Below are 12,969 nucleotides of genomic sequence, written 5' to 3'. Positions count from 1 at the left end.
GTGTAACATAATAAAGATCGTCTTAAATTTCTACATAATGCGCCATCTTTGTTGTTATTAACGTTTCTCTTTAATAATTACGTCATTTTTTTCTGTACAATTTCGCAAGCGTTTAGACTTAAGGGGCACGAAGCGAATTGAGCGGTGAATTCGACTGCGAATTGTATCTGAACATGCGCAGTTCAATGCAAAATCAAAACAAACAAAACTGCGCATGCTCAGATACAATTCGCCGTGGAATTCGCCGTTCAATTCGCTTCGTGAAAAGCCCCCTTTAAACTATATTCAGGAGAAATAATTAATTATTCATGAATTTTATTTTAAAGAGAACATATTGAGGCTGAATACTCTTGGTGAAAGATAATAGTATTTTAGCTATAAAATCGTGACAAGTGTGTTATAACAGAAAAAATAAGGATATATAGTCTGAAAATAACCTTTCGTAATTAATTATGTAAAAAAAATTTCTGAGTTTTAAAAGGGCTACTGCCACCTTGAAAAAAATGGCCATACGATGTATATAAATGAACCTGGATTATACTGCCTTATTACTAGATCTCATATTGGGAAAGCAAAAGGTATCAAAAGATGAATTACAAAGTCAATGCATTGACCAACATTCAATTTTGTTTCACGATTTTTAATACATAGCACTTCTTTCCCTTACTCACACCTTAAGGTTTTTCAGCGGTTTAGAGGAGTAGCCATCTTTGATTAGGGATATGGCTTCATCAATTTTCTCGGCAATTTCGTTGTTAAATGCCAGCTGTTTTTGGTTTGCTTTGAATTTTAATTCAGTGTTCAACTTTCTCGTTTTTGAAGGTGGAGGCGAAGGAACGGTGATTTGACGCTTCAAGTGTTCGAACTTTTTATCGAAGTACGTCTTACACAAAGAAAACGTGTCGTTCACAGACATGATCTAGTTGTCATCAGCTCTCGCTCGATATCCATTTAAAGTTCTGGATCATAATTTCTGGACGGTGTATTCTTTGTAAATTTATAACTTCCTATACTGACTATTACTTGAAATATAAGCAAATAAATAAAGTTATTTTCGTTTGAGTACGTGAATTAGAAAATAAGTTAGTTTATGCGACGAACAATGGCGAAACTTTAGCGTGCAGAAATTTTAGATTCCAGCAACAGAAAAAGTAAACATATTGTCATGACTAAAATATAATAACTGTTCTTCATTGTGTTATAGATCTCTCCGAAGTTATAGGTGAACTAAGCATTCTTAGCGGTAAGGCACTGGCTCCCTCATGACAATTTAATGACTGTATGTCTACGTTTGTATGTTCGTTTCATAAAAAAAATGTTGTGTTTAAGAAGAATTTTGGATCGATTTCCTGACAAGTATTATAATAATTTTACTCAATTTTACTCAACCAATCCGGTAAAAATATAAGATTTTTACACGCTATTAGGCTTTGTACCGTTCTCGACCTCAAAGCTCTTTGAGATAAACCTGGTTTTAATCTCAAAGAGCTCTGGGGATGAGAATGGCTTTGTAACACTTATGCTAATCTCCCTTGCATCAACTCCATTTTTCCAGTTCCTGAGAAAATATTTCAAATATAGACAGCACTTTTAGAACTTATTTGTTACATCCAAAATCTTAAAAGGTGCTAATCTTTTGCTGACATCAGCACACCCCAACTCTACGATATTATGGATTTTTCCAAATCGTGGAGCAAACATTGTGAAAAGTTCAGGTAGCGCATTTTCAACGTTGGTTACTCGGTTGACATCCATGCCGAAATAAAACCTTTGCACCCTACCAGCTTCAGATCGCTAACTAATTGTTTGCCCATTTTGAAAAAAGAGCTAAAAAACCGACGATTTCCCAAACACTAATTCCAGAGTATTTTCAAAATCCCGTTAAGAATTGAAGCGTTAAACAAGGTCTGTATTTTTCGGGTTTATTTTGTATGACGTCAATTAGAATTTAAAATGACGTCAAATAAATTTCCCAAAATGATGATGTTTTAATTAAGTCAATATGTAGCACGAGAGAGCGATGACCAGTACTTGTGAAGAACCGCTTCGTTTTGTTGAGTTAGAAAGCCTCCACAAAACAGCTGATGGATATTATGAGTGGCAGGAAATTTCCAGGTATTCCCCAAATTTCGTTGCTAGGTGTGTTGCTTGTCGCGATGATTAAAATCAATAAAAAATACCATGGATAGCGATAATGTGGCCTGTTTACGAGAGGATCTATTTTAATGAACCCAAAAAGGAAATGCTTTTTTTGTTTTGGATGACGAGAAAACATGTATCATCTATATTTTTATCCACTGCTTCGCTTTAGTCGAGCCTTATTGCTTATTTAGTGTTTTTTTTTTAAAATTCGACCCTCGGACGATTTTACCATACGGTATCAAAGAAATAGCTGATATCTCATTCTTGTCTCCAATGAAGTCTATGTACGAAAACGCTTATTACTGAGCTAGCAGCTAACCTAAAAGGCATTTAAAAGGTTTAATAACGTTTTTATAGGTGGATTAAACTTGAAGAAGATATTGAGGAAGGTTCAGGTCGATGGAGCAAACCATACATTTCAAAACTATCCTACAAAGCGTTGTCTGATTTAAAAAATACGCTTGCTGACAGCTATTGTTTGTTAGACATTGAGGACAGTACATTACAAGAGATAGCTAATAGAATTTGTGAATGTCTCGTCCAAAACAAGATTATTTCAGAGCACTTTCAACACATTTTGAATGCTATGCTACTTGCAAGACACTATCATTATAACCAAAAAGACAATGGTCGTTCGATACATAAAGAACCTTTACCGAAATTGAAAAAAGTTTCTAATTCCATCGATTCTGGGTAATATTTCATCGAGGGTAATATTTGAATTGTTTTTAATATTAAACGTCCCAAATATAAATCACTGTTATAATTACCGGTTTACAGCTGCAAACCGGCAATTTCAACATCCCATTAAAGAAGGCGTTTTTCTTTTCTTTTTTTTTTAGGATATCGTCAGATTCATTCACGATAAAATTTTTAGAGGACCCCACGACACATAAAGAATCAAATCATTCGAATGCATCAAAATGCATGAGTGATGGTTCCGAAGCTACGACCATCTTAGTTGCTAATATTGGCTACGCGGTCAAATCGGTCGTAGTGTTTGTGAGGTAGGGGAAAAGTCAACAGCTGGGTAACCTGACTGAACTCTCCTTACCTGTCAGGTTTTTGTAAGTTGTAATTAAAGCAGAGGACTGCCAAGCTGATTGCTATGAGATAGGAAGAGTTTTAGGCACGCTTATGTCGCGTGATCACTTCCGCAAATCTGTGTGTAAAGTAAGTTTTCTATATAGTTTTAACACGCTTTTAAAAAACGCAGAGCAGAGATCATAGGTACGTTCAAATACTAACTCGCAAAATATTGTAATAAAATTCAAAAGGTGAATTGGTAAATTGAACTCTTGCCATAAAGCATTTTAAGGGATAAATTAGGGGTCTATAATTTCAGGAAAGACACTGTACAAGTTAAGAAACATCTAGGATAAACCAAAAAATGATGCTTTGTATAAACAAACAGATACTTAACAGTTGCTTAGAGGAAGAATAAAACTCATGCTACCCGAATTGACTTGCAATTGTTTAGTTCATGTAAAATTCTAAACGGTTTTTTATTGACAAAACAGAACCCTTGCCCTTTGCCTTTCATTTGGTATATAATCTGATTTAAAACCTAGTCTTAGGTTACGAATTGTGCTTAGAAATCTTGTAGATTTTAGAATACAGTTGCTTCTACAAATACGTGCAAGCATAAAACTAAAAAAAGAAACAATCTAACTACAGCAACGTAATCGAATTAAAAGTTTGAATTTTAGACACAAACAGACTTGTTGGCTGGGATTGATGAGTATGTTTTAAATAGCACTGTCTTACCATCTGAGAGCTGGGATTCTTCAGTTTGGAATCAATCGATTTCAAAATGGAACCAAAGCACTGAACATGAGCAAAGCCAACGAAGAACATCGACCAATTTAAACCTCTACCAAAAAATGTTCATGAAGATATATACGATGATCCTCTGTAGAGAACTAGCAGAATTTTTGGAGGGTTATTAAGAGATGTTAAACGGAAGTTACCCCATCTTAAAAGCGATTTCACAGACGCGTTTAACTTTCGATGCCTTGTTGCCTTGATCTTCGTATACTTCTCACTCCTTGCACCTACCATAACATTTGCTGCCATTTTATCACACGAAACAGAGGGATTGCTGGGAGTTCTGAAATGATATGTTCGACGTCCATATGTGGCGTTATATTCGGTTGGTTTGCAGGTCAACCTTTAATCATTCTTGGTGCGACTGGTCCTTTATTAATTATGGAAGAAAGTATATAACACCTTTCGAAGACAATCAACGTAGAGTTTTTGCCGTGGAGAGGATGGATAGGCTTTTGGACCACCATTCTGTGCACGCTTATTATAGCGCTTGATTTGTCATATCTTGTTCGGTATTTTACACTGTTCCCCGAAGAAGTTATTTCGGCTTTAATATCCGCAGTATTTATTCATGAGTCTTTTCGCTATGTATGGAACATGCTAGAACCTCAACAGTTTGGGAACCTTTCGGGAACATTGGGTATAAACTTTCCCTGTAACACGACCACTATCGATGCTTCAGGAGACTACAACGTCAGTTTGGGGCTGATGACGATTGTTTTATTGTTTGGTACCAGTTTGTTATGCCACCATATTTTGCAACTGAGGCACAGTCAATACTTCCCGCTCCAGTTTTGCAGATTACTCAGTGATTTTGGAATCGTATTTTCTGTGCTAATTTTCCTAATTTTCGATATCCTGATGAAAGATAACTATTCACCAAAACTTGATATCCCAGATGGTTTTACATCAACTGCGCCAGGGAAACGAGGATGGGTCGTTGACATGATGGGGAGCAAAAGAAGTTTAACCGTAGCTGAAATTATCTTCACCATTGTACCAGCGTTTCTGGTAACCATAATTTCGTTTATGGAGACTGAACTGACTGGAACTATCGTTGATCGCAAGGCTCATAAGTTATTGAAGGGATCTGGGCACAATCTAGATTTCCTAATGGTGGGACTACTCGTTAGCGTTTGTTCAATTTTTGGAATACCTTGGATGTGTGCATGCCCAGTTCATTCAATCGCACACTTAAACTCGCTTTTCATATTTAGTAATAATCATGCACCAGGTACACGACCTCATGTCACTCGAGTGATCGAGCAAAGAGTAACAAACATATTAATCCATCTCATGATTGGCTTATCTGTTCTTCTTGCACCGATATTGAGAACGATACCAATCGCGGTGCTGTTGGGAGTGTTATTGTATCTTGGCGTAACGGCTTTATCGCATCTTCGTTTATCATTACGAATAAAACTACTTTTCATACCGCCGAACCACCATCCTGACTTACATTATATTCGTAAAGTAAAAACGCGAAAAATTAATTTGTTTACCGCTATTCAATTACTTTGCTTAGTCATCGTGCTAGCAGTGAAGAACAGTATTTTAGCGCCGACCTTCCCTTTTTTTATTCTGTTGATGTTGCCATTGAGGTGGTTGCTAAAACATTTGTTCACAGAAGAAGAGTTGCATGAGTTGGATCACGATAGCGATGTTACGACTTCCGACGACGTATATTAGTACGATGTTCACGTTCCCATGTAAATGTTTAGAAAAATAGTAACACAAGATTCCATATTTTAGATTTTTTTTACGCATGTCTCACCTTTCTGCTTCGAGCATTGTTTTATACCCTGTCCCCTTTCGATTAGCAGCTTCTTAACACTTCAGGCCTTGACGATTTCCGTCATTAGCCTGAAAGATTTTGAAATTTGAAGTATAGACGTTGAAAACGGAGAATTTTGGGGTAAACAAATCATTGAGTATCCCAATTCTCAATTATTATTGTAACTAAACCGCAATGTTAAAACACAACTCAATAAATAAAAAATAAAAATAAAATTTTTATAACCTATTATGAAGTATTCTAAAATAACAGTTTAACTGGATATTTTTAAAACTGATCAGGAAAACTCTGGAAATTTCAGAATACAAATCTTGTTATGTATAAACTTGAAGATTCGTATACTGAACGAGCTCAATTTGAATGATGGAGTAGTTCATTGTTAATTAATTCAGCAATAAATACATTAGCATTTGAATATTTCAGTATCTAGGCCTTCAAAATTTATATACTCTCTTGTTGAAGATTTTTTGAAAATGCTGATGGTGCATGGTTAGATAACAGCTGATCTGACTAAGAAAGCACGTTTTAAATATGAGAAACAATAATACAATTTTACTATCAACTGCATTAAAACCCGGTTGTTCAATTCTTGTCTCTTTAACTTCTCTTCGCCTCTTTGATTTGAAAAGGGATTTTGATAAAAAAGATACAAATCAATGCTATGTGATGCCCAAGGTATATTATATATAACTATATGTATATAAATTTAATCAAGCTGGTATTTGATATCTTTGTTAAACAAGTAAAATATTAACCCTGTCCGGTCCGGGGTTTTCGAACATATTTCGACCGGGGCCGGGGCGGATTCCGCCCCACCCCCCCTCGTCAATAACTTTTCATAGGCTTGTCCAAATTGAATCAAACTTGACACACTTATAGTACGTCACACAAAGAACAAAATGGCAGCAATAAAAATTCGCTTGCGTCAGCACATTTTCTACGACGTCATCAAACGCTTCTATTTTGTGCGAAATTCCACTATCTGCTTAAAATTCAATTACCTTAGAGCGAATTTTTACATTCTATAAATTTCTGAAAGCTAAATAGGAGTTATTTAACATATTTTCCGGTTTTTATATAGATTGCATGAAAAGTTAAAGTCAAAAATTTCCCGAAAATGCGTTTTTTCCCCAATTTTCGGGTCACATCCGGAAAAATCGGGAAATCGGATTAGTCACGTATTTAAAATATGCGAAACGATTCTTCTTGATGAAACGAAGTTGTGTTGTAAGTATCAAGTTCTAAGAATAAGGCGATACATGATTTTGAAACATGTGGGTAATACCAGATTTATTTTATCGAAATCGATTTATTAAATTCAACAAATTTTCGGAGAGTCTGATTAGTTGCAATTTTTCATTTTGAGGAAACTGATTGGTCATTGTTTTGTTTGACAAATCCAAAAAGTTGAACATATCTAACTTCTGAAATTTCAAATTGACAAATTAAATTCACCAAGTTAAAATAAAAAACACAAAATAAATTGCGGATTTAATAAATCGATGGTCCTTTTCGTGAATTTTTTTTAAGAAATCTTAGAAAAATATTTTCTGACACTTTGTGTGTGAGTTCAAGAAAGATTTTGAAGCAAATTAGGCACTCACGGAGAACTTTTAATTAACCAGTAACAGAATAGTTAGCTGTTTTCAATAGCGCAGTAGCTTAGAGGTTATAACTCTGGCACGGTTCAATTCCCCTTGGTGGCGATTCGATATGGGCGTGTGAATGCTATCATAGCCCCGGGTTAACCCAAGCCATGTGAGGGAAATTGGGGAGATGGCACACTGCGAGGGCTGTTGGATGTTGCAGAGAGTTGTCTGGTAGCTCAAAATGAGCATTAAACACTCTAGGACTCCCCATCTAAGCCATGGCCTTTCCTGGAAATAATAGACAGGATATATTCCTCGATGTTTGTGAGGCTAGTCATGTAAAATATGCACACCATCATCATCATAAAAAATTATATACGCAAAGCAGGACAAAGGTTTTTTGTTGCTGGCTCTTTAAGAAAAAAAGGCGCACTCTAATCAAAGCACTACTTTGTGTAGCTAGCTAGCTAATAAGTAAGTAATTTCACGACTATTTAAAGTGGTATGTCAGCATCAACCAAAAGGAGATCCAAATCAGCACCCAAAATTGGGATAGCTAGCTAGCCAGCAAACCTTTCTCGCTTAAATATAAAATAATTCTTATCCTGATAAAATCCACGAATAGTGCTTAGCTAGCTTTCCAGCTACATCAATAAAGCTACTACGACCAAACCAGAAACCAGCAAGGGGCGACCAACAAAATGTAAGCACTGTTAGTCATGGCCGTACACGGAATATTCTGGCTACACTAAGAGTACACATCTCTGTTCAGATTGGTCATTAAATTGACAGAGATTAAAATGAAGCATCTTCATTGGCTTTTGCAAAAATGGAAATTTTCCGAGGTTTTAGCATGGACACGAACTTAGCAGCGTCCGGGCTCTGTGCTGTCTCTATCTATAAATCATCAGGCGATTTTAAAGATTCCGCCCCGCGTAGCGGTGACAAAAGTCAACAAGTGAAGCGATTTTGCCTTCTTGACTTCTGAAAAACCTTTTTTGTCTATTTTTTTTCTTTTCACAACAATTTCTGGATTGATTCCATATTGGTCAATTTCGGCAATATTGGGTTTAGCGATTATGTTAAGGAAGTTACATGCCTCCCATTATACTCGAGCTGGGCAAAGATAGCGTGAACGATTGCGCCCCCATTTTTTACATTCTTAGCAGTAATAGCGCATATAGCGAACAAAATTAGTTTAGATAAACATCTTGATATTAACAGGATACAAGAAGCCCTGCGGCTTGAAGATTTCCGCCTTAAGCAAACATGTTGGAAAGCAATTATATGCGTTGCGATCGAGGACAGTATTAATTTAAAAGTTTAAAATGCAAAAAAAAATAAAGGAGGTTAAAAACACGAAGAAAAAAGTTGTTTGAAGTCGTCTGTAAAGATTTTATGTTCCATAGGTTGTTTTTTTTCAAATCAGAGAGAGAGTTTAAGCCTGATTGCATCGTGATCACTGAAATAGACAGTTTTAACGAAGGTCTCGACATTAAAAGTATTTAAAACATTCTCACGGATATAGACATGATCAATAAGTGAACCTGATATATGAGTTGGCGAGGTTACGACTTGTTTATATCCAGTAAGAAAATCAAGGAAATAGTTTTCATCGCTAAATGCATTCACATTAAAATCTCCGAGTATAATATCAACAGTTTCATTTCCCAAAAAATGTTGAATAAGGTATAATGACTCATCTCTATTGAGGGAATTTTTACGATATAGAAGCAAAACATTAATAGCGTTTTCGTGAAACGTTCTTTTTGTCATTCTAAAAAATATTGCACCAGGAATTTTTACAATATCAAACAATTCTATAGTTTCATTATGACCAACTAAAAGACTAGAAAATTTGTCCACATTGTTGTTTGGAATTAAAGTAAAGTAATCTAGTTTTGAGTCGAAATGTGAGTTCAATGGTATCTGAGTTTCCGTTAGGCATAATAAATCACTTTCCATGAGAACGCGGTCGGACCTAATATCGTTTTTATGCTTGTTGTAGGATCTTGTATTAAGCAAAGTGACCATAATAGAATTTTCGCTAATTACACCAGTTTCTTTTTGTGTCAATTTTGAATGTTCTCGCATGTAATTGTATTGCTCTGTTGCTCGTGTGTCTGACTTAATGGTTGACTTAGCAAATGTACCCGTTAGGTATAAACCGTCTAAACTTGTGACTCGACTTAATGCAACATATATTTGTCCTGAGTGAAAGGCTCGTTGTTTTAATAAATCAAAACAGACAACAATTTTATCAAACGTTTTTCCTTGAACCTTGTGAACAGTACAGGCCCATGACAGCATTAATGGGAAATGCAGCCGTTTCATAGAAGCTGAAGATGGATTATGTTTGTTAAATTTGATTTCTTTCTCTACTCTATTAATTGGAACAACATTTTCTTGAATAGCATATGGATCTGTTCTCATAGCTTTAAGTCCAGTATATATGTCTTCCATTTTCAAATATATTCTTGTTACATTTCCTGAGCTATCGGTTTTCAACCGATGAACAGTACCTATCTGTCCGTTAATGAGTTTATCACATCAATATTTGACGTCAACATGACTTTTGCATGAAGTTTTGGCAGAAGGTTTCGCGCAAGTCCACCTGTTTCCATTTGAGTGCGAGAATTAAAATTTTGGACTAATTGTACGGGTATATTTTCTGGAATTTTGTCAATAGCTTCGATATTTATTTCGTCCGATGTTATGCTATTAAGCATTTTTTTGTTATGCTCAGAGGCGGGTTGATTTTCAGCAAATATATGAATTGCATTTTTGGGGTAATGTGGGTCATTTGGTGAAATAAATTTAGATTTTAGTAAATCTTTGTGTCGCGTTTCTAATTTTCCCACTCTGATATTGTTTAATAATTCAATCAAATGTTGATCACCACGCTGTCTCATAACTTCCGTTAGTTCAGCAATCTTAATATGCTTCCAGCAATGTGAAAGATTTAACAATGCATCTTTGTATTCTGCGTAAACTGGCCTTGCTTGAATTGGTGGAAGTTGGTAAAAATCGCCACATGCTATAACAGATATTCCTACAAATGGAATGTCATCTGCGCATCCAAATATTTCGGTTAGCCGTTGATGAATATGTAAAAGTAGCTTGTTTGAAACCATTGAGATTTCATCTATTACAATAACGCTTAGTTCTAAAAGCTTGTTTCGCAGCATATATTTCTTTTTATCACTTAACTTAGAAATATTTTTAGTGAAATTTCTATCCGCTGGTATACCTAAGGCTGAATGTATTGTATTTCCCTCTATATTAATGGCAGCAACACCGCTTGGTGCTAAAATGAGAATTTTATCCTTTTCTAAGTTTCCTGCACGATAGGAAAGTGCTTTATTTAGCATGTCAGAAATTGTTGTTATTAAATGGGACTTTCCACAACCTGCACTTCCTGTTAAAAAAATGTGAATTGGCTTAACTTTATGGTGTGCGTTACATGCTAAACCTTTTACGTAAGTTCTAACCCAATCATTTACCACTTCAAAAATTTGCCTTTGTTTTTATTTAATGTTCGAATCTTTTCATGGAGTTCGTCGTCGGAAATTCCAGGCTCAGTAATAGATGAAAAAGTGTTTCCAAAAACTGGGATGTTTTCGGTTTCACTTCGAATTTCGTCAGTGTCATGGTTGTTTATATTACTAATCTCATCAGAAACATCGTCGTTTTCCTGTTCGGCGAAAGAATCAAGATTATTTACATTTGCGTGAAAATTTATCATTGCTTCTTCAACAAGTTCACCAAATGGTTCGCATATTCTTTTATTTGTATTTATAATTTCTAATACACCGTTTTCCAATAATTTCTCTGTGTAAGTACTCGAGTTTTCACTTAACAATTCTGCTTTCTGGCGAAAAGGATAAAACATAAAGAGCAAATGATGTGCATATCCTTCTGGATTTTTGTCTCGACTAGGTACATGGTATCTTAGAACACATTTTTCTTTTCGCAAGTTCAACATTTCTTTTGATGACATCAGAGGTATAGTTTTTGGATAAGGAGATTCGACTTGAATCTCAGCTATTATTTCTTCAAGTACTTCTGGTTGACTGTCATTTTCTTCTTCTGGTTTCGGTTTTATTTTCATAGAGTAGCTTGACAAGAACTCAGCATAACACATTTGTTCCAACATGGGGTATCTGCCTTTTTTAAATTCTAAATTTGGTCTATCCATGTATCTATCCAACATGTTTCGTTTAAAAATATCCGTACTCTCTGGTGGTTAACTTAAAATTTCTTCTTCGTTACGACATACCCTGTATCGCTTCTCAGGAATGTTACTATTTGCAAAAACTACAGCTGGAAATGTCTTTCGTAACCATATTTCTGGCATTATAGTAGCTACTGCTTCTTGAACTGACATTTCGCGATGATTTCGATACGCATTTGCAATTGACTTCATCTGTTCAAATAATGAATCACCAGTTTCTAGTGCTTGCGATGCAGCTTTTTTCATTGCCTCTGAAGATTCATTTTCAACTTTTGACAAATAAGCACACATGTAAGAAACTGCTTTATAATAATCAAGAACAGGTTGAATGTCTATGTTAGCTTCCCATGCCTTCAAACCCTCAGTAAAATAATTATTGATAAAACAAGAATCTGGAAGCCTTCGGAAGTGAATTTGAAATCCAGTATCAGGTGAGATGCTTAGTGCGTTTTCATATTCTTTATTTGTTATGGCTAAACTTTGAAGGATTTGTTCAATTGTACCTGGTTGGTTATAATTCGGTTCGTCTGGATGAAGAATATTGTTGAATCTTGGATTCAAATTTGAATCTATGTAAGTTTTTACTTTTTCTAGTATAGCCTTTCTTTCTTTTAACCGTGTTTCTCTTTCTTTCTTTGAGATGTTATCAGGTAAAGTCTCAGCAACAATTGTACGGTCTGTAAAAAACTTGCCGAAAGAGTATCGACAATTCTTGTTTTTATATTTACGACAAGATTTAGAATGAGAATGTGTTTGATATGTCGAAACTAGTTTGTAGAGATCTGGGTTGCTGTCTTTATTAGGAAGCTGACATTTAACTATGTTATCCACAAAGGCAATATATTCTTTTTTGTTATCGCTACGTAAAATTGGTGCATTGACAACCCATAATAAAGAGTGGATGTGTGGGCTACCTCTAACCTGAAATTCAACTCTAATCGCGTAGTAGTTTACTTTACCTAATGGTCCGTTGACAACTATGGTTTTAAAAAACGTCTCAACTCTGTATTGAAAATGTCTTGCTAGAAGAACTGGATTACTGTTAAGAATCTCTGTTCTTTGATAATAATTTAGATTTTCGATTTCTTCTTCAGATATGTCATTACCTTTTAATTTAGTAATGATTTTAACCAGTTCATTCCATCTTAAGTCTGCACAGGACAAAGTCATAAAAAATGTTGGAAGTCCTAACTGTTTTACCATAGCCAAAACTTCAAAGAGAAATCGTTTCCAATATGCAGGAGTTCCTTTCAACGTGTTCATAAACGTGAAAGCGTCGTCACTGGCTATAAACGATTTAACTCTTTCTTTAAAATTCGCAGACATCATTCCTGCTGTAAGACCATCCGCTTTAATTTTTTGCATAGCGATGTTTATGCGAC

The 12,969-nt window shown here is 35.3% G+C and overlaps 1 pseudogene; it reads left to right on the top strand.

The window, feature by feature from the left end:
- Window positions 1-2,020: 2,020 nt before the first annotated feature.
- Window positions 2,021-6,026, top strand: LOC130636927 (sodium bicarbonate cotransporter 3-like; annotated as a pseudogene).
- Window positions 6,027-12,969: the final 6,943 nt, after the last annotated feature.

Source organism: Hydractinia symbiolongicarpus, chromosome 3, assembly GCF_029227915.1.
Source record: "Hydractinia symbiolongicarpus strain clone_291-10 chromosome 3, HSymV2.1, whole genome shotgun sequence".
Classification (NCBI taxonomy): Eukaryota; Metazoa; Cnidaria; class Hydrozoa; order Anthoathecata; family Hydractiniidae; genus Hydractinia; species Hydractinia symbiolongicarpus.
Note: the sequence above shows the minus strand (reverse complement) of the source record. Positions and strands in the feature narration are given on the sequence as shown.